A 25,569-nucleotide genomic window follows, 5' to 3' on the forward strand; every position below is an offset into this window, starting at 1 on the left:
GGAAGCTGCCTGCAATCCATCACCTCTCTGACCGCCGTGTTGAGAGGAAAATGGGCTCGGGGGCACGCAGGACGGGTTTAGGGCGCGCTCTCTCTGCTTGGCTAAAATGACACTAATTAAGCCCCTTGCAGCGTGCAAAAGCTATTCCTACAGGGCAGACAATTAACCTTGAAACTTGGCTTTTAGTGCTTGGAGGGGAGCAAATTTTTCATCCTGTTACTTCCCTGTGCTATTAAGCTAATCCTAGAGACCGCGAGGGAGAAACAACATCACGCGCTCGCCGCCCTCAGCCGTGCCGGGTGAAGCGTGCAGCCCGGCTCCTCGCCTGGCCGGCACGATTTGGTTTTCACCAGGACCTCCAACAGCATGAGTGTGTTGGCCAAGTGGTGTGACACTGCGAGGCCGTGGGACTGCGTGGTTGTTATGGCCAGAAGTAAATCCAGCCCTGTCCGAGCACGCGGGACACGGTGTGTCCCCAGCTCTCCAAGGCTGCAGCGTCGCAGCCCAGTGCCGCACCGAGCTGCCGGCAGCTTGGTTTTCCTGGAGGAGGAAGGGAAGGAAGGGGGAGGTGAGGAATGGGGGAAATTCGGCCAGAGGAGGTCATGGGCTGGGTCCCCCAGCCCCGCTCTTGCACAACAGAGCTGATGGCAGCACCGATCCTGCCTTCAGCACGGGGCTGCACCGCAGAGGCGAGGGGAAAGGGAGGATGGATCCACGAAGCCCCACCACGGGCTGCTGTTCAGGCACGCCAGCACATGATGCAACGTGTTTAAGCACTGATTTTAAAAAAATAGGAAAAAAAAAAGCATCAACAACCCGAGGACATCTGCTACAAGATGCAGAGGGCAGAAGCCAAGGGGAATGGACCCCCCTGCGCATTAGCAGAGATGCCCTTTGCGCTCCTGCTGGGTGCTCCTCTCCTCCTGGGGCAGAGGCAGCTGCCCAGGGGAGGTCTTGAGGGTCTTCAGGGTGGGGGAAATGGGTGAAAGGCCTTTGGGAGGGAACTGGGAGCATGCATTGGGGGTGCGACACCAGGAAAACTCAACGCTGGACATGTGCCCAAGCCAAGCAGCGAGTTGCAAGCAAAATGCACCCGGGGTGCTGAGCAGTAGGTGATTGATTTAGCGAATGCAAATCATTTCCCCGTGGCTGTAATTAATCTCAATTAATACTTAGGCAGGAAAGCCTTTTTCCCTGTGGTCAATCTTAGGTTAAAACCTCCTTTTCCCCACCAGAAAGCTGCTCCTGTTCGGCTGCGAGGGGAGCAGTGGCAGGGAAGGGCCAGCCCCATGGGTCCCCCACCTCCAGGGATGAGGGTGGCAAATCCTGGTGATGCCCCCACCAGGGAGCAAGGGAAGATGCTCAGGACACGATGCTCCTAGCGGCGACAGTGCCATAAGGGAATAACCCAGCCCTGGCCTTCAGCTGTGCCTGGATGCGACGGGAGAAGCTGCGCCCTGAGGGACCCAGCTGGGCGCCGGGGCGCTGCAGCAGGAGCCTTCCCCCAAAAAAAGCCGTGGAGCAGCCCACGGTGTTGAGACTGCCGCCGAGACGAACGAGGCACAGGCGGAAAGGCTGCCAAGCCAGCCGCGAGACAGGTTTTCCCCACGGGAAGTTTAATTCCATCCTGCTCGCTGGGCTGGCGTTATCTGCGGCAGGCAAAGCCTCCTGCACGCAGCCGCCTTCCAGGTGCTCCTTCAACCATTCAGCCTCCAGCCCAGGGACGGATTCGGCCCTCCTCCCACCCGCAGGCCCTGCAAATCTTCCCCCTGACCCTGGGCGAGCACAGCCCGGGCTGCTCAGCCCCTGCTGCCGGGCTCAGCACCCTGCCACAGCAGCCAGCCCCCCACCTGCGAGCCCAGCTTGCTCCGCTAATTGCCTGGCCTTGAAATCAGAGCACGGAGGGCTGCAGCAGCTCCTCGAGGAGCCATTTTGTAGGGGGGTGCCGCTGCGGAGTGCTGCTTCCCTGAAATGGCCCGTTTTTAAGTGCTTTCCTCGTTTCTTGAGGGGGTGGTGCGTTGTGGGGGATGGAGAAGGCGACGGAAGGGAGAGCTGCGCCGTAAAAGCCGGTCTGCTGCTAAATCTGCTGGAAGAAAAAAAAAATGATGCTGCAAAGTGCCGCTGTGGTCGTTTAGTCATTTGTCAGCCTGGCTGAGGGGTGAGCGGTGCTGCCTGTGTGGTTTTTCTCCATTTGTGTGCCTGGAGAAGGGCTCACAGAGCACCGTGAGCCACACCGTGCCCCTGGCATGTGCGGGGCTGGAGGAAAAGTCGGGGAAAGGAGGCTGAGAGAGCCCTGCCAGGAGTTTTTCCTTTTTCTGGGGGACTTTTTTGGCTTGTCTGCCTCATCCTCCCATCTGCGGCGTGACGCTCGGCTCCTCTGTTTCTCCAGGGTTCCTGCGGAGGCAAATTCAGCTCCTGCTGCCTCGCAGCTTCTGCCTCCCCGAGAAGCGTGTCCATGAGCGACGCTTCCACAGCAGCTCCGTCACATCTTGCAGCTAGCCCTCATGTGTGGCTTTTATTTAAAAAAAAGAATCGAGCAGGTGCCTGGGGTAGCAGATGGGACCGGCTTTCTCCTGCCCGCTGTAAATCAGGGAGGAGGTTTTTAGGTTTCCCCTGCTCGGGGGAGCGGGGCCGGGGAGCTGCAGCCGGCTGTCCCCGCTAATCGCCACCTCGCTCTCCCCACCAGGAGAAGACAAAGCGACCCGCTGCGCCCGTTCCGCAGAAGTGGCAGGGCCCTAATGGGATTGCTAAATCACGGAGGTACTTGGGAGCGTCCTCCTGCCGGCGTAAATCAGCCCCGCTGAAATCAGCTGCCTGCCGCTGATTTACGCCGGGGAAGGGGGGAGATGCTGGATGGTTCCTCCGAGCAGCCCTGGCCCCGGAGCGGTGGCAGGTGGCCACAAATCGTCCGGCAGCGAGGGAAATAACTCAGCAGCCCTAGCTGGGGCACGGCAGCTGGGAAATGAGGGAGGTGTGTAAAGCCGGTGGGGGTTAGGAGGGGCAGGAGGACCGGGTTTCAGAATTCACTGGTCCTCAGCTTCCCAGCTCTGCTAGAGGCTGAGTTTCTCCAGGATTTATTTATTTTTTGGATGGGGGAGTTAGCCACCAGCTGGGGCTGTGCATTTTTGGTGCTCACAGCTGCAATCCCGCGGCGGCAGGGCTGGAGCCACCGCTTCCTCGGGTGATGCTGGCCCCAGCCTGGGGAGAAGTTCCCTGCGGGTGCCGCTTACCCCTCTGGGCGACTGTGGGGTCGAGGTGAGTATAACACAGGCTGCAGGACGGGCTGAGGGAGCGGCCACAGCTCGGTGCTCCCCAAGGCTGAGCCCCGGTGTTGTGCCAAGGACAACGCCTGGGAGGAAGCGGGGTTCCCATCACCGGTGCTGGGTTGAGTCGGGGGCTTCCACCACAACCCCGCTGCTGGGCACTGGATTTCGTTCCCCCGCCCCGTGCTGCAGGAACAGCCGTGTTTCCCCCGGCACCCTGCGCAGCACAAGCCCCCACCGCGCTTCCATAGCGTGGGCACGCTGCGTGCTCGCGGGCACGGTCAGGATGCGGCTCCCAGGACTCGTTTCTATCCCTGTGCTGCTTTACAGCACCGCAAATCACCACGGCGGGATGCCAGCCCGCAGAAATACCTGCGGCAGGCAGGTGCAAGCGGCGTGTTTTCATCCCCGGACGCCGCTCAGAGCTGCAAGCCGCTTGCTGTGCTCCTGGTATCGATCTGGCGTGACCCCGGGCAGGGCTCAGCCTGGCACCCGTGGCCGTGTCGGAGGAGATAGCACCCAGCACGCTGCCTGCAGCCAGGCTTTTACGGGCAGGGGGCTTTCCTGGCCCCCTGGCCATGCTGCAGCCCCAGAGCAGGCTGCATCTCCTTGCCCCTGCCTGCAGCCCCCAGGCTCTGCTGCCCCAAAGCCGGGCAGAGGCTGCCACTTAGTGTCGGGAAGGGAGCACGGCTGCTGCAGCACCCTGTGCTGCAGGCGAGGAGCCCACGGTTGGGGACCGGCCTCGCCTGGGGGGGTCCCAGCACCCCAAAGCTGCAGTTTGGGTGGCCCCAGCTCCGGCCGTACGTGCCCCGGCTGCACGGCACGGCGCAGCGTGCTGGGCTATAGTGGGATGTGCTGGGCTATAGTGGGATGTGCTGGGCTGTGGCATCGGAAACTGGCAGAGCTGCTGGCAAGCAGGAGCGCAGGCGATGCAGGACGGGTCAGCAAGCAGCAGGCTGGGGTTTGTGGATGACATTGTCGTGGTGGTGGCAGAGGGTTAAAAGACGCAGGGCCGTGAGGAAAGGTGAATAACCCCCTTCATCCAACAGCAAACCCTGTCCCACCCCAGCCAGGCCCTCACCCAGCTCCTGGGGGCTCCCCATCCCTCGGCCTCTTGGGGAAACTGAGGCAGGGAGCAGCAGGGCAGGGCCGGGCAGCCCAGCACCGCTCTGCGCTCCCCCTGCCCCGAGCACTCCTGCTCCTTCCCCTCCTTACGGCCGCGATTCCCTGGAGGCCGCGGTGGCAGCGCGTCCTTCCCCCGCGATGCTATATTAGCTTAATAGCATTTTTCCACTCCATTTGAGAGGGGAATTTACAATGATCTCCGATTAGGACTGCCTTGTCAGCGCCATACATCTGCCACTCGGGCCAGCCAGCCGGGCCCACCCTGCCCTGCTTTGGCTGGGGGCTGTGGGGGCAAGCTGGCCTCCTCCTGCCCACCACTGTGCAAAAACCTCCAGCTCCCCATGCCCCATTTGTGCTTGCTAAAGGACTTGGGACTGGGAGGCAAGCTGTGCCCCTGCCTCTTTTTGGCTACCCAACTTGCCCCGGTGATGCTCGCAAAGGTGGCCAAGGACTCTTGCGACCCTTGCTCGTGGTTCTGCTTGCAAACCCCACTGGTCCTGCTTGTAAGTGCTGCTTGGCGTCGTGCTTGCAAACCCTGCCCGGGGTCTCGATTGCAAACCCTGCTCAGGGTCGTGCTTGCACGCCCAGCTCACAGCCCAGCCCGCAGCCCCCGTGCAGGAGGCAGAGCCCCCGCTCCCAAACCAGCCCGGGCAGCCCCGGCCCCTCTCCTCGCCCGGTGCTGCCTCTGCTCTTCCTTCGCCTCTGCCACAGATGGGTCTGGGATCACTTACCAATTAGTGTGACCTGCTCATTAAAGCTCATTATCTGCCAGTGTGAACTTGGACAGGGTTGTGTGGGCTTGGCGGGGGATCAAAACCTTCCTCCTTTCCAACCGCGTCTCGCTCACCTCCCCCTGCTCCGGGAGCAGCCCCGTGGCCGTGCCAGGAGCCTGGGGGATGCCCTGCAGGAGGAGAAGGATCCCACCTCACCCCGCTGCCCCCTGCCCATGCCGGGGCTGGGTCTCTGGGCTGCACCCACGCTGTGCTGGAGCAGGAAAGTGCCTGGATTCAATGTCTTCAGTTGGAGGCTGGGGAAACGCAGAGGTAAATGGCTGGATGAAAGAAAAGAGAAAGCAGAGCAAAAAGAAATAGGGCACAAGCAGTTGGGAACGGCATGGGCTGGTCGCTCTTATGGTGATGGCCCTGGGTGATGCCCCAGCCCTGGCACAGAGCCGGCAGCAGTGGGGAAATGCCAGGAGGCAGCTGCAGTGGCTGCAGCCCTCTCCATGTGCTGCGCTGTCAGAGGGACAGGTCCACAGGGGGACGGACGGGGCCCTCGCTTCATGCCACGAGGTCCAGCCCTGGGTATCCTGCACCCATGAGCCAAAGTCTTTGCAGGCTGGGAAAATCAACCCCAAATGCAGCCTGGTTTTATAACAGTCAGCAGCATGAGAGAGGGAGCCCTGACTTTCCCACTGCCTCCTTCTCCTTTTTCCCAAAGCTGTCCTTCCCCGGGGAGTCACCAGGTCTGGCTTTCATTAGCGAAAGAGCGTGTTTTGGTGAATGGCTCTTGTCAATATTGATTAAACTCCATCTTCCCCTGTGCGCAGAAATCCTCCTGCGGTCCCTTCAGCGCTACCATCCTAAAATAACCCAGTAACAAGACCCGGCTTAACCCTTCCTTCCCCCTCCGAAAATCCGCCCCGGGGTGAAATCCCCCCCTCCCCAACTGCTCCTTTGTTCCCCTATCGCGCGGAGCCACCCAGTATCGAGGCAAAAATCCACCAGGCAGTGGAAAGCAGCTGGTCGAAGTTCAAGCCAAACAGCCTCAGCTCGCGCGAGCCAGGGCTTTAGCACGGGCCAAGCTGGGAAGGCTGCGCCTGCATCATTAACAAAATCCCCGGCAAATGCTCCCGGTGGCACCCAACCAGCTCTCCGGGGCCGCAGATTGCGCCCAGGAGTGTATTCTTCCCCAGCTCCTCCTTTGCCAGGGTGCCTTTCACGGCAGACATCGGCGTGCCTGCATCCCCCCGCTGGCCGGGATTAACTGCCTCTTTTATTGCTGCCAATTACTGGCAGCAGAGCTGCCGCGGGGATGGGGGGCGCGAGCCGGGTTGCCACCTTCCCGGCCCCAATGGCGTGGGGCTGCGCAGGCTGCAGCCGCAGCTCAGCTCCCCGCGGGTGAGAAGGGGGGAAATCGGCCCCCCACCCTGCTTTCCTGCGCCCCCATCCTTTGCACCTTGCTGCTGGAGGCTTGTAGGGTCCCCGTTTCAAGCGGCGTTGAGGGGGACGGTGTCTCCTCCCGGCTTGTCCGTGGGTTGGGATCTGGGGGGGGCGCATCCACGGGGACCTGGAGACCCCCCCTGCGCGCACGGGAGCGGAGGCAGTGCGGGGCTGCAGGCGGCAGACCACACTCAGCTGCTGGTGAACGCTCTGAGATTTCACGCTGCGAGAGGAATGAGCAGATAATAGGATTTGCTGTCTCTTCAAAGGGCGCGCGAGCCGGCCCCGGCGCTGAGCAGCGCCCCGGGAAGAGCTGCGGGGCAGATCCCACAGCCGCAGCGGGGATGCTCCGAGCTGCGGAGGTGATGCCGGGGTGTGCTGCAGGCCCCGGGGTGTGTGCGTGGGGTCCCCCTGCGTGGGTGTAGACCAGAGGCCGAGTCCTGCAAGGGCACGAGGCTGCTGGGCACGGTGCTGCGCAGCCAAGCCAGCACCACGGGCTTTTCCGCTGCCATTTCGGAGCTGAAGGGGGACGTGAAAGGCCGGCGATGCCGCGCCAGGAGCAAAACGAAGTGCCCCCGCCTCCACCAGCCCCCCTGACGTGGTGATTTGTGCCCCGAAGAGCTGCCAAAGCACACCCAGGGCTCTCCCCTTCACGCTTGCAACAGCCAGGGCACGCGCACGTCGCCACGCCGAAGGCACGGAGGGCTCACACCTCCCCTTGTGCACGCACACAGCCCCGGGCACAGCACCCACCCCTGGCACCCCTCGGACCCCGACCTCCCTGCGGGGGGAGCCGAGGAACAGTCAGGAGGCTCCTTTGAAGAGCTCCCCCCCCATCCCCGCGTCCCTGCTCCATTTCTCCTCGGATGGCTTATCAGCAGTGACTTTCCCGACAGCAATCGATAGAAAACATTTTATCGCCTTCCCAGGCGGCAGGATCCTTGGAGTGGCTCTGATTTCTGTTTCTATGGTGACATCTTCCGGGCTTATGAAAGATCTTGCCTTTCTTGGTTGTTGTTGGGTGGTGGAGATGGTGGGGGGGGAGCCGGTGCTGCGTTTTGTGTTGTTGTAGGTTTTCCCTTTTTTTTTTTTTTTTCGTTTTGTTTTTGCAATGCCCCTTTTTTTTTTTTTTTTTGAATATCTATACCTCATTCTTGGCGTAACGAGGAAGCCACGAGCCAGACAAACGCGATGCCCGCAGCCGGCTCGCAGCGCTGCTGCTCGCTGGGAGGGGCCCCGGGGCAGCTTTCAGCGCCGAAACGCGCCGCAGCCTCGCAAACCTCCTGGGGCTGGAGCACACGTCGGCATGGCCGGGGCTGCCCCCTCTTCCCCTCACCCCTGTCCCTCTTCCTCCGGGCTTCCCCTGCCAGGCCTGGAAAAAGCCGCTCGGCCTCACAGCAGGGATGGCCTCGAGCACCAGTGGCTGCTCGGGGCTCTTTGTAGCACTGCCTCTTTTGCTCCTCAGCGCTGCTCCCTCCTCTTTCCCTTCCCTTTCCTCCTCCCATCGCCTGGATGGAGGAGGATGAGGATGGAGGAGGATGAAGAGGGTGTTTGCCACCCTGCCCTGCTGTCGGAGGGGCTGCGGCGGTCTTGGGACACGACCGAAGAGGTGAGGGGGGGAACCCCAGGGGCTTGGCTTCTGCAAATGGCCTGGTGTTTGTGCTGAGTTACCGGCACTAGAGGATCTGCCTAATTAATTCCTGCACCATTCCCTCCGTTAGGGCTGACTTTGCCCCACGGATGGCGCTGCCTTTTGCTTCCTGCCCCTGCCAGAGCAGCCCGTGAGCTCTGGCTGGAAGATGGACGGGCACCGGCTGCTCCGAGCCCCCTCACGGGGATGCTTTTAGGAAATTAGCCCCCGGCTCCTCAGCCCTCACAGGCCGGGAAGCACCAAACCAGCACCGCCGAGCCCCTGCTGAGCCCATGTCCTCGCTGCCAAGGGAGCAGATATCCAGGGTGGACCCATCCCAGGCTCCCCAAAATCCTGGTCGCATTTGACACGCAGCAGCCCGGAGAGGTGGAGCAATGCGAGGGGACCAACAACCCCGCGCACCTCCCTGCGTGACAGCGGCCACCTCGCACCGCCCGGGGACGTGCCACGAGGGCTGGCACGAGGGCAGGCGCCGGCGCTGAGCAGCTGGGAGGGCTGAGGTTTTGCTGACGGCTTCAGTGCAGGCTGCCAGAGGTGGGTTTGAAAGGCATCGTCGGCTTGGCAGTGCTCTGCCCGCACCTTTCCCGTAACGACCGAGCTGCACCGCTCTGTTTAGTTAATGCTTCTCGGTGGCGCATCCTTCTGCCTGCCCAAAATAAATACATGAAATAAAAGAGAGGTTTCCATATTACGTGTTGGTTTTTTTTTTTTTCGTGATGGGAAAGGTTTTTTTTTTTTCGTGAAACTCCAAACTTTTTTTTCGGAAACTCCAAAGCTAAGAAAGTTAGAGCTACGTCCTGGCGCTAAGTGACAGCAAGGGGATTGCTCCTCGCATCGGGCACAGACCCAAAGCACTTAAAAGCGAGGACAGGAACGGCTGAGGTGGGCCTGCCATCACCTTGCCCAGCAACGAGAAACGCGCCGCCTGTGACACTGATCAAAAACCTGCATATTTCATCTCAGCACAATGCCCTTATCTTTGACCCAAAATAAAAATTCCTCCTTGCTCAGCGGTCTCCAAACACAAAATTATCTGTGTGTGCATTAATGCCACGTATCAATCAACTTCAGATGCAAATCCGCTAAGCGTTCACCCTTAATTTTACCATAAAAGGATCGTTCCGTGCCAGGCACCTCGCTCGCCATCATTCCAGGGAACGATCAGCAAATCCTCTCCTGGCCATTGACAAATACTTGGATCCTCAGCTCCTCCTAATGGGAACAAGCTGGCCAGTTCCTGAGAAAGGGCAAAGCGCGGGGGCCACAAAGGAGAGCTGCACGTCCTCTCCTCGCCCCCGGCTCGCAGCCTGCCTCTGAGAAACGCCCTCGGATCTGGAAGCCGGGGGGAAGGCGAGTGTTGATATTTTGGGATTTGGTTGGGAGCGCTGCAGTGGGACGAAACCCTCTCAGTGTCCCCGCGGCGGTGGCAGGGAGCAGCAGCATTTTTGGCTGCCCTGCAGTGCCTGCAGCCCTTTGCCCCTGGCAGCAGTGCTCCCTGACGGGAAGCCTGTTTGCTAGGAGGAGCTGAGGGTAATTAGGGATTTGCAGCGCTGGGCGCATTCGGCAAGGCGTTTTCTTGCTTTTTAAAGAAATTGGGGGTGGGGGGGGGGAGGTTAGTGGTAAAAGGCGCTGTGCAAGCGAAAGGAAAACACCAGGGAGTGCTTCTTGGAACTGCCAAGCACCAGACCACATGAGATGTCTTTCCAGGTTACGGCGAGGAGCTCCCTGCTGCAGGGCACTGGCAAGAGCACGGACAGACAGACAGACAGACAGAGCTCTGAGAGGGGATGAGATGAGTATCTGTGTATCTGTAAGAGCTCTGGAGAAGCAAAAAGCCTCGGGCATGTGCCATGCCGCAGCCAAGGGGCGAGCGAGCCCCCTTGGTGCCCGTCCCACCGCCGGCACACGCGGCTCAGCCGCCGGATGCTGCGTTTGACCCATTCCCATCCTGATCCGTGCTGGCAGCTCCTCGGTCCCGCTCGCAGCCCAGGGCCAGAGCCCGGCAGCGTCACGCCACGGGCCCGGCTGAATTTCCGCCCCGTGCACGAGGAACAATGGCCCGTGTGTCCCTCGGAGGCTCCTCCCGCCGGGCCGCAGCCGCCCTCCGAACACGCGCCCCGTTGTTGGGCTTGGCGGGGACGCGTTGGAGCTGCAGGTATTTCCTGCCGTCCGCCTCCATCCGTGCCCCGCCGGCCCCGTGGGGACACGCCGCTCCAGCCCCCGCAGCAACCTTGGGACCCCCAGGGACCTGACACCCCCCGGGGACATCGCAGAGGTTGCCGTGCCCCGGCAGGCAGGTGGCCCTGCTCCAGAAGGACGCCAGCAGCCAGCAGCTCAGCACCCCCCCCCCCCCCCGGCTATGCACATCCTGCTGGAAAAGATTTCCCTTCTGCGGTTCCAAGTCCCAGCTGAAATGAGGCTAAAAAACGTGCAAAACGCTGTTTTCTCTTCGTTTCCTTTGTGCGTTTCACAGCATGTTCTGCAAACAGGGCACTTCCTCATAGTTTTGCTTTGGCTCTCGTGTTCAGGAATAAGAGAGGCTTTTATTTTAATAGGAGAACGGGATTACAAATTAGCAGCTGGGCTGAAAGAGCCCAGGAGCTCCCCGTTAAAGTACCTGCACGAGCTGCTGTGGCCGAGCCCGGGTGTCAGCGCCGGGGGCCACAAGCACGGCGGGGTGCTGGGTGCCACCCCGCTTGGTGCAGGGCGGGTGCCGGTGCCCGGCGGCCCCTCTGCGACACAAACAGTTAACCAGCTGCAACCGCTACCCAGAAAGGGCTTATACCAGACACCTGACGGAGAGGAAAATACCAAGTAAGCACTAGGCAGCAGTGCTGCCTGCAGCCAATTTTCCTCACTTAATATGTTTCCTGCACTCATCCCCCTCCCTGACCCCAGCTCCTCCTCGGAGCACGTTCAGCCCCAGACGCACGGCTGGTGACCGGCCAAGGCGAGTGGGAGCGGTGCCGTCTTGTCCCTCCCCTCGGCGTGGTGGCCACAGCTCCTGCCATGGCTGCTGCAGCCCCCAGCTCCTCCCTGGGGGTCCCCGTGCCGCTCGGGGCAGGGCGCACGAACCCTCTCCAGCAAGCGGGTGAGTGCCCCGTGGCACGGTGGTGCTCAGCGCACCTCTGGGGCTGCTATGGGGTGCTTGGGAGGGTGTCAGAAGTGCCACCTCCGTGCTCTTGTGAAGGATGTGTTCCAGATTCAGATGCAAAAGCAGATCCAGATGAGGAGCTGAATGCCACTCCGAGTGCAGATCCAGACGTGGATCCAAATCCTGATCCAAATCCTGATCCAAACCCAGACCCTGATCCAAGTGCAGCTCCACGTGTTGCCCAACCCTCATCCAAACATGGATCCAAACCCAGGCGCAGACCCAGCTCCAAATCCAGATCTAAACCTTGCTGCAGGATCTGGTGTTTGGTCCCTGGTGCCCGGTGCACTCCCCCCTGCTGTGCCTGGCACCAGTCCCCGCTGCACGCAGCCCAGTAAGGGCTACCCGGTACCCATACCCACCATGCTGCGTTGGGTCCCCAGCACCCAGGATCCAGTGCATGCGGCCCAGTATCTGGAGCATAATGGCCGGTACTGCATGCCTGGAGTATGATATCCGGTGTGTGTTTGGCAATACCCAGTGCCCATCGCATGCAGTGTGCAGCCGGGGATACCCCGTGAGTGGTGCATGGCCGGTGACGTGTGGTGCATGGTGCCCAGCACACGGCGCGCAGCCGATGATGCCCCGTTCCTGCCGCCCGGTGATACCCAGAGCCCATCACACTTGGAGCGTAGCGGGCTGTACCTGGTGCTTGGCATGTAGCCGGCGATACACGTTGTGCAGCTGGTGATGCCTGGTCCCCATCACCCCTGGTGCACCGTGTGCAGTCGGTGATGTCCGGTACCCGGTGCCCATCACACCCGGTGCTCCAAGTGCAGCCGGCGATGCCGGGTACCCGGTGCCCATCACCCCCATCGTCCTGAGTGCAGCCAGTGATGCTCGGCACCTGGTTCCCATCACCCTCAGCACATCACATCCAGCCGGCGATGCCGGGTACCCGGTGCCCATCACCCCCATCGTCCCGAGTGCAGCCAGTGACGCCCGGCACCTGGTTCCCATCACCCTCAGCACATCACATCCAGCCGGCGATGCCCGGTACCCGCTGCCCATCACCCCCATCACCCCGAGCGCACCCAGCCGTGCCCGGTACCCGCTGCCCACCACCCCCGAGCGCACCGCGCGCATCCGGTGATGCTTGATGCCCATCGCCCCCATCACCCCGCACCCACCCCCGGTGCCCGGCACCCCTCACCCCCCGACACCCCGCCCCCACCCCGCGATGCCCGGCCCCGCTCCCCGCCCCCCCCTCACCCCCCTCACCCCCTCCCCACCTTTGCGCGCAGCCCGGTGCGCGGCTCGCCGTGCGCGCTCCCTGCCGGCAGGTGTCGCCGCCGTCGCGGGCAGGGGCGGCGGGCAAACGAATGCACTTCCGACGGCGCTCGGTCATGCCCCCGACTTTCCTCCCCTCCCTCCCGGCGCCGCGCGGGGCTCCCGCCCGCTGACACCGCCGAGGCGGCTCGCAACGGCGGCGGACAGCGGCGCGGCCGCCCGGGGATGGCCGCCGGGGCCGCCCCCGCCCAGCGCCGCCGCTGAGACGCAGCGGGGCAAGGCCCGCCCGGTAAGAGGCTGCTGCACCCGGGGAGGGGGGGGGGGGGGGAGGTTGGAACCGGGGAGGAACCGGGAAGGGGGTGGGGGGGTCGGTTTTTTTTTGTGTGTGTTTTTTTTTTTTTTGGCTCCGCCGGCAGGGCCGCTGCGCTCCGGGAGCGCCGCCCGGGGAGGGTCCGGGGTGGAGGGAGGCTTGGGGTGGGGAAGGGGAAGGGGAAGAGGAAGGGGGGGTGACAGCCGGGGGGCGGCGAGCCGGGGGGCGTCGCGTTGCGTTTGCACCGCGCTGGCGGCTGCAGCCGTGCTGCTGCTGGAGCCGCGGGGGCACCGGCGGTGTGTGCGCTGCAGCCCCTTCCCTTCCCTTCCCTTCCCTTCCCTTCCCTTCCCTTCCCTTCCCTTCCCTTCCCTTCCCTTCCCTTCCCTTCCCTTCCCTTCCCTTCCCTTCCTTTCCCTCTCTTTTCTCTTCCCTTCCCCTTCCCCTTCCCCTTCCCCTTCCCTTTCCATCCCCACGGCCCCTGCGCTGCATTCAGGCTGTGCTCCCATTGCGCTGCGCGTGCCGTGCTTTGCATTTGCAACCGCATCCCGTTCTGGACCCCCCCCCCCTCCCCAGGCACGAGCTTGGCTGGAGCTCAGTGGTGTCACAGGGCACAGGGAGCCCCTCACTGGCTCCCCCCAGGCTGTGGAGGGGCAACGAGGGTCCCCTCGCCCCCCCCAGCAGCATCCTTCAGCCCAGGAGGATGCAACTTTGTGCATTTGAAGCCCCCCTGGAGCAAGGTGGGCTGGGACCCCCGCGCCCCCCCCCCAGATCTTTCTGCTGGAGCTGCCTTTCAGCTGCAATTGCCTCTGTGCCCACCCTTTTGCCACCACCCCCTGCAAACATTCGGCCCCCTGGGTGCTCGCCTGGCTGGGGGTCCCGATGGAGCCGCGGCCCCCCCGGTCCCGGGGGTCGGCACCTCGAGGGCTCTCAGGCCCGTCGCGATGCGTCGCGGCTGACGTCGCGGACCTGCCGGAGGTTTTCATTGACGTCAGAGTGGGGAGCTGCTGGGGTGCGCGTTCGCTCCCCGCCGCCTTTCACGGAGCGTGATGCCGGCCCTTAGATGTGAGCAGATTTGGCTTTGCGAAGGCTTCTTGTGGCTGCCGGTTCCTGCCTGCGCTCCCCTCGGTGGCGAGCGGTCCCCTGGCTGGCTGTCCTCCGGTGACCTCCCCGAGCGGTGTTCTTGCCCTCCCCGAAACAACAGTGTGGGTTTTGCATGTGCGAGGCGAAGGGCGGGCAGCTCTGGTGGTGCCAGCACCTTCCGAGGGCTCTCCCAGCTCGCCTCCAGCTTCTGGGCATCACCGGAGCCTCCAGGAGTGGTTTCCTTGCTGGGTGCTGGGACTTTTGAGGGCGTCCCAAACCCGTGGCTGTGGGACGGTGCAGCTGCCTTTCCCAGGGTGGCAGCTTGCCCCGGGTGGCTGAGCAGCACCGTGCTGGTGGCTCTGCGGATGTGGGAGCTGTCACCCGTGAGAGAGGATGAGGGGACACGCGGGTGGCGAGGCGGGGGCTGGCTGCGCGCGGTGCCCCGGGGCTGCGCGCTCCAGGTGCACGGCCGGCGGCTGTCACCGCCTGGTGAAAATGGAGCTCGAGCTGCCGGGGGACAGGCTGGAGAAGGATGGGAAGGAGCCAAGGGAAATGGAGAGGACAGGTTCCCCCCGAGCGCTCTCCCCTCCCTGCTCTCCCCCTGGCACAGGTCGGGTCTGAGCCCCGTGGCATCGCCTGGAGGCCTGGCGAGCGCGGTGGTGGTGCTGGGGGGCTCTGTTGGGGGTCTGTGCGTGGTGCTGGGGGTCACCAAGAGGCCCGAGAGGCAGCTCCGGGGCCGAGGAGCTGTGTGAAGTTCAAGGCAGGAAGTGAGAAATGAGAAAAAAAAAAAAAGCACAACAATAACAAAAAATAGCACGACCAGTAGAAACTGCCGGGGAGCTTTAGGGAAGCGGCGCGGGGCCGTGCTGGGCGCCCAGGAGCAGCGTGCGTCCTCAGCTGCTGGAGGGGCCGCCCGTGCCGGGCACCGCGGACCCACCTCTCCTCTCCCAGCTGCGTCTCCTCCGCAAGCCCCAGGGAACGATTGCACGCAGAGTGCTGCGTTTCCGAGCCGCCACAGTCATTTCAGAGACCTTTTAGGCAGGGAAAGTGCTCTGTAGCGTGTAATTTGAAGGCTCTGCTCTGAACCTTCGCTGTCGCTCTGCTAAACGATCCTCTGCTCTTCCAAACCTTTGCTGCCTGGAAACGGGCGGCGGTGACCTGGTTCCTGGCCTTGCTCCGTGCCCGGCCCCCCGCGAAGGTGAGGGGAGGCGCAGGTTGCGAGGAGCAGCCCCGGGGTGTTTCTCTCTCGTGCACGGGGGGGCCTCTCAGCCGGGAGGGTCCTGCGAGATTTCAGCCAGTCTTAATCATCTCTCGCCTCTGCCTGAGCTGCAGAGGTTGTCACAGCTCGCGAAGGATTTTCCAGCCTGGAGGGCCAGGTCTGGCGAGGGCTCTGCAGGAGAGCGTAAGGCCCCCGGCCGGCTGCTCCTGCGACACGGGAGCTGTCGGAGCGGCCCTCGCCGGGCTGCAGAATTATTTTTGGTAGCGTCCCCCGGGCTCGGCGGCTTGCGGCGGGGAAGGACGGTTGGTGCTGCCAGCAGAGGAAGCGGCACAACTTCGGTTTAACCGATGGAGCCGGGGGCACGGCACGCTGCACCCGGAGGCGACGGGGCCATCGGTTAGCCGGCGAGCGTGACAGCGCCGTGGGTTTCCTCACCCTCTTCTTTCCTCTCCTGCCCGTCCCAGCGCGCGAGTTGCCCCCAGCCCCTCGGCGGTTGGAGGCACACCTGCAGGAACAGGGCGAGCTGCGGGTTTCCTCTCGCCGCGGGCGCTGCAGACGCAGGCAGGGCGCTCAGCTCACCGCGGCCGGGGCGTGCCGAGGGCGCGGATGAAGGGAGAAGGAAGGGGAGAAGAAGAAACATTTGCACGTGCGGCCGAGGGCTCGGCGGCTGCCCCTCGGCTGGCCGCGGCGTGCTGCGGCATGGGGCCGAGGGCCGGGCGGGCGGACGCGCGCGGCGGTGGCACCCCGGCTGGCAGCGCGCAGGCACGTGCACGTCTCCTCTTGCTCCGCTTTGGATGCGCTCCTGGTTTCCAGCGAGGCAAGGAAAGTCCCGGTGACGGCGGATTTGTGCACGTCACCGGCTCAGACACGCGGCCAGGGCAGGAGGGAACCGCCTGAGCGCGTCCTCCCCGTGCCTGGTGCGTACGTGGGTCCGACCTGCTCCTACAGGGCGGTGCTGGGGACGCCGCCCTGTCCCCAGGGGGTGGCTGCCACTCGCTGGTGACCGATGGCAGCGACACTGCCTGGTTTCCACTCGTGTCCCGTCCCCGCAGCAGGGCACGGGGCGGAGGAATTAGAGTTTCCCTAATTCACACGGGGATGCTCCGTGGGTACAGCCCTTCTGGGGACCGGGCAGGATGCGTCCCAGCTGGGGCGGGTGACAGGGCTTTGCACACCTGCAAACACACTCAGAACCTCTCTGTTCTCTGCTCAGCACCACGCAGATTTGGGATTTTCCCCGGGCACCAGCAGTGCAGAGGGGGGAGGCAGGTGCAGGCGCTGGGGGTCCGGCGTCGCAGCCAGAGCCCGCTCTGCTGCTGGGTTTTGCTTCGGTTGCACGGCCTAGTTTTTGAGAGCTGGAATATGCTCCAAGACCGGCTTTCTGAGTTGCTTTTTTTGGTTTTGTTTTGTTTTAAATGACAGCATTTCCCCTTTAAATTTACATCTCTAGCTGGGGAACACAGAGCCTGGTGAGAGAGGGAGTGTGAGACTTTTATAAAAAGAACGAGTCGGGTTTTATTATCCCTTTGAGACGAGCAGGGAAAATCTATACTGAAGGCATGAAATAGCAATAAAAATGGACTTTTTGCCAAAGCAAAATTAATTGAGTGAATCTCAGTCCTCGAGCCTGAGCTCTGAGAGGCTTATGAGCTGGATATGAACCACGCTGCCCCCTTCGAGGCTCTCCTCCCGCGAGGAAGGGAGGCAAAACCTCCCTCTGCTCCTCGGCACCGAACAGCCACGTGCGATGGGACCGACGCGCGGGAGCGAGGGACTTGTGCTTGGGACACGGCATCCCCACCCTGTCACCACGGCTGGCAAGGCTCGGGTCGCCTCCAGCCCTGATGGACCAAGGGCTTCCCCGGGTCCGTTGGCTTGGGGACCTGCTCTGAAGACGTGGCTCCGATGCTGGCGATCGTTTTGGGGTCACTGCTCCGGCGTTGCTGCTCTCCGCGGTCACCGTGAGTCACGTCGTCCCACCTGGATTGCAGATTTTGGGGGAGTCCAACAAGGGACGGGATGAAGGATGGGAGCCGGCTCCTTGCAGCCAGCTCTGGAGTCAGGAGAGGAATCTTACCCCGGCCTGGGCTTGCTTTTGTTAACCATTTTCCTCCCTCGTCTCTGCGTGCCGCTCCTGCCCCACACAGGGGTCTGCTCTTTCAAGACCGCCGTAGAAAAGGAAGCCCCCTCCTGGGTTTTGTTCCTCTGGACACTCACAAGCAGCAGCAGCAGCTCCGCTCTCCCTTTTTCTGGGGGAGGATGGCAGGAGGAGCCGCCGGACAGAGCGGCAGAAGGACAGACGGATTCTTTTCAGCAGATGGTGCAAAGAGGACGAAGCTGTGTAAACCTCCTGAGTCCACCAGAGACACGGAGATTAAATAGCGAGAGGGCCGAGAGGCAGCTCCAGGCGGGAGAAGGAGGGAGAAAAAAAGGAAAATGGGGGTGGAAATAGGATTGGAGAGTGGAAAGGGGGAGAGGAGTGCTGGTTTGAACAGGAATCTCCTCCCACTTGATGTCTCCCCTCCAATTTGGAGGGCCTAGATTCGGTGCCATAAAAATATAGCCCTTTTCAATCCCTTATCTTGCAGGAGCAGAAACAATTGGCCTGCAAAGAAGGAGAAAACAATCTGTTTGACTGACAAACAAAAACACATTTCTGCACAAAAGGAGGAGGAGGAAGAGGCAGCTGTCTGGCTGCTGCCTCGGCTTTTTTTTCCTTTCCCCTCCCTCTCCTGTCCCCTCGCTGATGGTGTCGGCGCGGAGCTGCTCCCCTTGCCAGCAAAACGCCCGCCGTTCTGACTGGCTGGGTTCGATGTCAGGCTCCCGCAGCAAATGTCATTGTCCGCCCCGCTGCCACCACCACGGCGGAGCTGCGTGATCCCGGGGGCTGCGGGGGGGGGCATGCTGGTTCCCCCAGCCTTGGTGGTGCTGCGCCCGGGGGCCGGAGACAGAAACTGGTGCTCGAGGGGAGGGCCAAAGGATGGGGGCTCGGGGAGGCCGAGCTGGGGATGGAAAGGGAGCAGGAGGTGTCTCGGGGGGGGTTTGGGGATGGTCAGTGGGTTGTGGGTGATGTGCTGGTGTCGCCTGGGGGGTGGCGTTGGAGCACCCGGCCTCGCGGATCTCCAGAGCCAGCTCTGTGCCTCGATTTCCCTGTCTGCGAAGTCAGCACGATAGCAGGCAAGTGCTGTAAGAGAGCCGGGCGCGGAAGTGCCCTGGGCACCGTAAGTCGTCATCCCAGCGAGCCGTCCCCAAAAGTAATTAAGGCAACCATCGTACCAGCCAAATCGGTGCTGGGGGGAGACCGTCGGACGGGCAGGAGCAGAACCTGGGGGATCTCGGATGTTGCCCATCCTCCTCAAACTCCTCCATCCTCCAAACGCCTCACTCAGAGGCTCTTTTAGGAGAAGCTGGTTGCCCCTGCCTGGTTCCCTGACCAGCAGCAGCTCTGTCCTGCTGGCACGGCTTTCCGAGGGCACCCTGCTCTCCCTGGACACACGAAGCAAACGCCCGCGCTCTGAAAACTGCCCCGTAACACCCAGCAGCTGGACCTGGAAAAGCAGGAGTGGAGCAGGATGGGCTCTGCGGGGCTGGTTTGTGTTGCTCAACAGGGAATCCATGGTAAATCGAGGGGCACAAGATGAAAACCCCGAAGCCACCGCGACGCTTTTAATTGCCGGTGATGCAGGATGCTGGTGACCCAGCAGAGCCCTCTGGAAAGATGATGCTGCGTTGGGGGACAACTCTCTTCTTCCCAGTTTTATTTTCAAGGAGCTGTTTCCCTCTGCAGGACAATAACGTGAGAAATCAGGGATTCCAGGTGAGCTAACGGCAGATAACGGCTCGGTTTATGAGCGGCTCTCCTGATGCCTCAGTCCGGGCGGCGAGCAGCAAGGCTTCCCTGCGGGGCTCGTCGCAAAGTTGGTGCGAGTTGGTACAAACGTCCTGAACCCGAGCGAATTCAAGAGATCCAGCCTCCGCTTGCAGAGCCTTTGGGGAATATTTGGCCCAAAACATTAAAAAACTTCTTTTTTTTTTTTTTTTTTTCTGATTCTTACCCCCAAAATGCAGAGGTTTTTGGCTTTTCCCTTCCCCTTCCATTTCAAAGGGAAACAAGAGGAACCGTCTCTCCCCGCAAGCCGAGCTGCCAGGAGGCGACGGCACAAGAGGCAGCCGGACTCCTTTTACAACTTTTGCACTTGACTTTCCTCCCCAGAAGGGGAAGATGCCTCGTCAGCGTGTCTTGTGATCAGGCTGTAACCTCTCGTTACCCTGACCGACGTCAGCTGAGCGGGCTGGGAGGTGCGCGGCTCCATCTCCAGCAGACCGTTGCTGCGCCGTGCTGCACGCGATTTTCGGGCAGGAAGAGGCCCAGGGCCTCCCACGTGAGCGGCGTTTGCAGACTTTGCCCGGCTCAGGGGCAGCTGCAGGCTCTGCAGGCAGCGACTGCAAGGTTTCACCCCTCGCAGCAATCCCCTTGGGGTTTGCACCCGTCGTTCCCAGCACGGTGCCAGCTCCGCCGTGCCCTGCTGTGGTCCCCAGGGTCCTCCAGCACCTGTCCTCCAGGCTCTGCGTGCCTTCGCCCATCAGCAGCTCTCCTCACAGCTGAAAAGCGAGCCTGGTGCAGGTTCGGTCCCCGGGCTCATTGCTGGAGATGCAGTGCAAAGCTGCTTGTTGTAAATCTGACAGAGACGTGAAGTTTGGTGCCTGGGCACGGAGGACTTTTCAGGTTTAAGCAGAAATCACTTCTCCACTCTCCAGGTGTCCGAGGTGGCTGTGGGAGCTGCTCTCAGGGCGAAGCAAGAGTTTGGCTCAGCCCTGCTACGAGAAGGGATGGCTGAGGCAGGGTGGGAGCTGCCGAAATCCAGACCCTGCACATATCTGGGTGCTCGTGATCCCTGTGCTGCAGGACGACATTTCCCAGCACAGAGCCGGGACCCGGTGAGCCAGGAGGAGCCGGCACTCCTGGAGGAGCCGGCATCTCCCACCCCTCGTGCCGGTCGCAGTCACGCAGTCCAGAAGCTCACCCTTAACAGTGCCCCGTGCCTCTCGGGGTCTGCCACGTCGGGGTTACGTGCCCGGCGGCTGCTCCCTGCTCGGCTCCATCACCCAGAGCATTTTTCCCTCCTGCTTCGCACGTCCCGCTGCCCGGGTTGTCTCAACCCCGATTTACAGCCGGCGCTGGGCGCGGGGTCCCTCACCTGCCTGCGGTAGCACAGCCTCTCCCATTAGGTGCATTTCCAGGCGTGACTTCCATCTATCTGTCAGCGGAGAGCTGGTTTCCGCAGCATTTACAGCCGTGCCGGGGCACCGCTCGTATGTCATAATCGCTGGTGGGGGAAGGACTCTGAGAAATGATTTATTCCGCGCTTTTCACCTCTTTTCTACTCGCAAATTGTTCGTGATTTTTTTTTTTTTGTAGTTGCATTAGGCATTCAAAGTGACTGCGATTTCCCCCGTCGTATTCATTATTCAAAATTGTCCTCCAGATAATTTCTGCAAATAATTCGCGGTCTTTGCTCTTTTGTGAGTACTCAGCCTCAAGAATTGGAGCCGTTTTAATTGGGATCTCGCATCACATGATGGGTTTTGGCTTCCTGATTGGGCGGGCAAAATTTTTAGACTCGAGGTTTGGGGAGGGAACTGTTGCGATTAAGAATTTTAAATTCACTTTCTTCCAGTATCTTCAATCGCTGCTTAAAATTAACAGTCTGTCTTTTCCTTTTTTTCTCTTCCTGGCCAAAAATCCTTGCCGGTAACTCATTGGCAAGAAGCGCTTGGAGAACGTAAACAAAAAGGTGGCACAAAAACAGCTAAATTTAACGTTTTTGAGAAGTTGAGCGATGATTCATGGTGATTTCTTTTGTATTATTCTCCTAGCTCGGGTAAAAATAACGATCAAAATAATTTTAAATCGTAAAAAGTCACATTGCTGGGGGACTTTTATAGCGCTCGGTTTATAAAATCTCCCGTCTACGGCTCTCGGTGTGCCCGAGAGCATCCTGTGGGCTGGCCCATGTGCGGCAGGGAGCTGGTGCCCGTGCCCTGCTGGGCACCTGAGGCTGCTCTCGCCTGGTCCCGAGGGGAGGAGAGCGCAAAGCGCCTGCCTCCCAATATTTCCTTGCTCCGCACCCGCAGCAGACGAGTCTCCGGCAGCGTCGCGCTGAGCTCGGCTCGAGGCAGAGTGACCGTAAGTGACTTGCCCAAGGTCGTCCTCCAGCTCCGTGGTTCGGCTGGAAATAGCTCCAAGGACTCCCGATGCCCCGAGAGCAGCCCCGTGCCGCTGGGAGACCAGTCCAGGAAGGTGCGGGGGTCCGGGCATTTTCTCTAACCCCCAAACTGGCTCCTACAACCCCTCATAAACCCTCCCAGGCCCTATTTTCCTCCGCCAGGCTGAGTCAAAATGGCCCCACCGATCCCCCCTTCGCAGCGGGGGCCCCCGCAGTGTATTTATGCCTGCAAAGCGGAGCGCTGGGCTGGCGCTGCTGGTGGTGCAGCACCCGCGCGCCCCGGCTGCTCGCTTCCACCAGCTGCTGCTGCCGATTTCCCTTAAAAATAAAACCCCTCTAAAGGTACAGCAGGGACACCTTAAATGCAGAGCTGTGGCGTGCAGTTAATCATATCCTCTTAACGGGTTTATTCGCTCATTAAATATTTAAGACTCGTTTCTCTTTATCAATAGTGTGGAGGCGTGCAGGCCCGGTGCAAAGATTTATGCACACAATAGGATCGGTGCATTTAGATTTGTCTGAAGGGATCCGAGAGCCATTTAAAACTCAACCGAGGGGGACGGTGTCTGCTGGTGCCGTCTTCCTCCGGTGAGCTTTCCGCCTCCTGACTGCAGATTGAAGGTGGCAGGAGGGGAGGTCGGGTGGCACGGGCTCACGACTACCCCTGGTGCCCCCCCCTTGGTGCTTTGGAAATAACCGTGCCCCTACCGGGAGCACCCCGTGGCCGGGGATGGCCAGTGGGAAATGCCATGCTCCGAGGCAGGAGCTGGTGCTGGGAGCAGGTTGGTGCAAGCGGCGCTTCCGTCCCCGCTCCCCACCGCTGTCTGCGTGAGGAGCGTTGTCGTAGAGGCTCAGACGCCGATTCCAGCTCGTCTCGCGCTGCTTGGGAGCTGTCACGCAGCTGCAACATCTGTTGGTCTGCTCTTACCTGGCCTCTGCTCTCCACGCAAGCGTAGGAACGGTGCTGGCCTTTTTCAGGATGGGGTCCCCCAGCCCATGCCATCATCCCGCTCCTGCCTCCCCATCCACCCCCTGCCCTCCCCAGCTCACCAGCCTGGACCCCCACCCTGGGCACCCAGTTTTGAGCCGGTACCCCTATTTCCCTGTCCTTTACCTGCTCTCCAGCCCCTGTGCAGGGCTCCACAGCTGCCAGAGGTGTTGGTCCCGATGCAGGGAGGCGATTTTTAGTGCTCCCACCGGTGCAGCATCCCACCAGCACGCCCGTTCCCCGGTCTCTGATGGCCATGAGTTTGCAACCTGGTGCTGCAGTGATGGGGAGCCTGGGGTGGGCTGGGGTTCGCAGCCTGACTGGGCGTCCAGTGCAGCTGCACAATGTCACCCGTACCCGTCCTTCCGCCGTGCCGGAGCTTGCAGGGACAGCAGGTCCCAGCACGCAGGACTCTGTCACCAGCTCAGCAGCCCCTGCTTACGTGGGGAGGGAGCATCTCGTGCCAAGACCTGTCCTCCCTGGGCTGCAGCTTGGAGGCGGTGATGGCAGCAGCTGACACACATTTTTTGGCCACCCGTGGCATCCCAGCGGGTTCCTCCAGCCCCTTCCCAAACCCCTCTCCAGGAGGTGCTGGGGAGGACAGGGAGGGCGAGCAGGTGCAGGGCAACGGGCAGGCGAAGGACCAGAGCTGATATTTTCCCCCCAGGGGGTCTGAGAAATACCCTGGCTGGATTATTGACAGTCCAGAGCCTGGGAAAAGGGTCCAGGCTTCAGATATTTCCCCGAACCTCTCCTGCTTTGCAACGTGCCCACCAAAAAAAAAAAAAAAAAGGGATCTGACAGCAGTAAAACTGTCGGGCGGCTGCTGCTGCGTTTTTTTAAAGTTCTATGATAGCTTCTCCCCCCTCTTTTTTTAATAGCTAATGCATCTGTCACTACTTTCCTAATGAGCTTTCCGAAAGGGCCTTAGGGACCTCTACCTATCCGTGTGGGTTTGGATAGGAGCTTACTCAGGGGAGGCAGGGAGAATTCAGCTCCCGGTTTCACCCCCGTCTCCTCCCCGCCGCCCTCCCAAACTCCTCTCTCCGAGGGCAGGTTGTCCAGAGGGAGGGGAAGACAGCAATATCTCAGCACTCGGAGAGCTGGCGTGCACCCCCTGCAATCACAGCCAATAATGACAAAAAGACGGGGCTGCTGCCAGAGATAGAGAGCTGAGCTCCAAGCGTTACAGCAATGTCACAGCCTTGGGACTGCTGCTGGCTGCTACTGGAAAGAAATTTCCTCACAACAGGCAGAGTTATAGGAAGGAGCCATTGATTGCATTAAAAAAACACCCTCCCCACCTCTTTTTTTTGGCATGGATTTTCAAGGCTTTTTTTTTTTTTTTCTCTCCCCCCCCCCCCCCCCTTCTCTCTCCATTTGCCATTGAAGTTGCGTTCAATAAAACCCATCGCCCGAGAGCGTCTGTTCGCATGTTCTCGGCAGCACAATGGGCAGAGGACTGCAGTGTGCAGACGCTCAGCCAGCCGCACGCAGACAATGAGGGGGTGGGAGCGGGGCGGGGGGGGGGGGGTAGGGACCTCTTCGTTATGTTTTTTTTTTTCCACCTGCCGGCCCCCACTGCTAATTGTAATCACAAAAGGCAAATGGGAAGGGACCAGGGGAGCAGGGCTGCGGTTCACTGGGGTCATGGTCTCCATCAGTCATTCTCCCAGCCTGTTGCTGGGTAAAAGCCTGGCTCCCTCGGTTTATCAAAACGACTGCACAGTAAAAGCCTCTTAACCGCTACTCCCCCCCCTTCCAAAAAAAAAAAAAAATCTGTTTTAACTGACTCAAAAAGCGTGAACTTCCCACTGCAGTCCACGGGAGACTTTCCGTTGACTTCTTTGCGCACAGACGGGAAAACAGAGGGTTTGGTGACTCAGATGCAAACCTGGGATCTCTTCCTCTCTCTGATGCTGCTGGCAAATTGTTTAGGGCCCAATTCAGCGAAGATTCAGCAAGGGGACGAATGCCCCTGTCCGTGTGCCATCTAACAGGGCATGAGAAGATGTGCTGCTTGTCGGGACAGACTGCGCCGTGCCCGAGTTCCCCCCGGCTGTAAAACGTGACAGCGCTAACCCTACGTTGCGTGGTGGTGGAGGAGCTAATGACTGTTAATGCCAGGGAGATGCTTTCAGATCTCTAGATAAAAGGTGCTCAAGGAGGGAAAATTATTATCAACATGGGCCAAATGGCTACAGGGGATTCGAAATCTGTTTGTATTTGTAGGATGTAACCACTAAGGAGGGAGAGACTGGGACAATGGAGCATGCACAGCACTAATGGAATGAGCGTAGGAAAGAGGATATCTCTGGAGACCCTTAGAAACCATTTCCCAGTGGTAAGATCTGCTTGGGTTGTTTGTTCTTCTTCCCAGATGAGAGCTGCAGTCGTGGACGCTTTTATCACTTACGGCCTGGACTAGACAGAGGGACAGAGCGCGTGCTGCAGGGACGAGCCTGCAGGGCTCTCCGGTGGGTGGGCTTACGCATCTAACTGGTCTCAGCTTCCATTTCTATCACTCAGAGCTGCGCTTTATAACAGAGGGATCTGGACTGGAAATTGTAGACCTGTTTTTCAAGCCTGGGATGCAGATTTGGCCTCTGGCGGAGGCACAAGGGCATGACTTTGGCATCTTGACTCTGCAGCTGCAGCAGAAAGGTTTTTTCGGAGCGTGCACATCCTCGTCCCGTCTCGGGATGGAGCAAGGGGCTGAGGGTATGGTTTGGGTTGGGGTGTGGATTGAGAACGGCCCCGCGGCAGCGTGTGAGCGTGGCGGTTCCCCGAAGCCATTTCACTGGGAGATGCGCTTTTTCCAGCTGATTCATGCTCCCGGTGCAAGCCCGTTTCTTGTCGTGGCAGCAGCAAAGCCTGCCGAGGCTGCGCATACCAACGCGCAGTGGTCCAGCCTGGAGTCTCCCAACAGGCTCTGAGCCTGGTGGTGCCAGGTGCTGTACAAACACACGTTTTCCCTCTGAGATTAAAACCGAGTCAGACAAGCTGTTTATTATCTGAGGTCTGATAGTGCCTAGAGACCTGCGCGGTGCTGTGCAAAGCGCCGGGAAAGCGTGGAGGAGACGGGCAGCCTGGCTCCCAGGAGCGTGCATCCCTGCTTAACCCACGCAGCCTCGCTGACGGTGGCACGCACGGCTCCGAA

The 25,569-nt window shown here is 60.8% G+C and overlaps 1 protein-coding gene and 2 long non-coding RNA genes across 6 annotated transcripts in view; 1 reads left to right on the plus strand and 2 right to left on the minus strand.

Annotated features, from left to right (window-relative positions):
* Window positions 1-3,225: 3,225 nt before the first annotated feature.
* LOC308178046 lies at window positions 3,226-12,723 on the minus strand. Its single transcript, XR_013939548.1, has 3 exons — window positions 12,588-12,723; window positions 5,120-8,847; window positions 3,226-3,349 (listed from the first exon to the last, which is right to left on the minus strand). It is a non-coding gene; the product is annotated as an uncharacterized lncRNA (long non-coding RNA).
* LOC308178080 lies at window positions 9,995-12,498 on the minus strand. The gene is made up of 2 exons (XR_013939560.1): window positions 12,305-12,498; window positions 9,995-12,202 (listed from the first exon to the last, which is right to left on the minus strand). It is a non-coding gene; the product is annotated as an uncharacterized lncRNA (long non-coding RNA).
* RAI1 (retinoic acid induced 1) overlaps window positions 12,692-25,569 on the plus strand; it is a 74,900-nt gene continuing 62,022 nt past the window's right edge. The window contains exons 1-2 of one of the 4 annotated variants that reach the window (XM_080556015.1): window positions 12,739-12,874; window positions 24,642-24,753. The gene's annotated coding sequence lies outside the window, so the exon portion shown is untranslated. Of the gene's footprint in view, window positions 12,875-24,641; window positions 24,754-25,569 lie in introns of all 4 variants that reach the window. The other 3 variants (XM_080556012.1, XM_080556013.1, XM_080556017.1) reach the window with 3 other exon arrangements.

The sequence above is a fragment of the Anser brachyrhynchus genome, assembly GCF_964034855.1.
Source record: "Anser brachyrhynchus genome assembly, chromosome: 15".
Taxonomy (NCBI): domain Eukaryota; kingdom Metazoa; phylum Chordata; class Aves; order Anseriformes; family Anatidae; genus Anser; species Anser brachyrhynchus.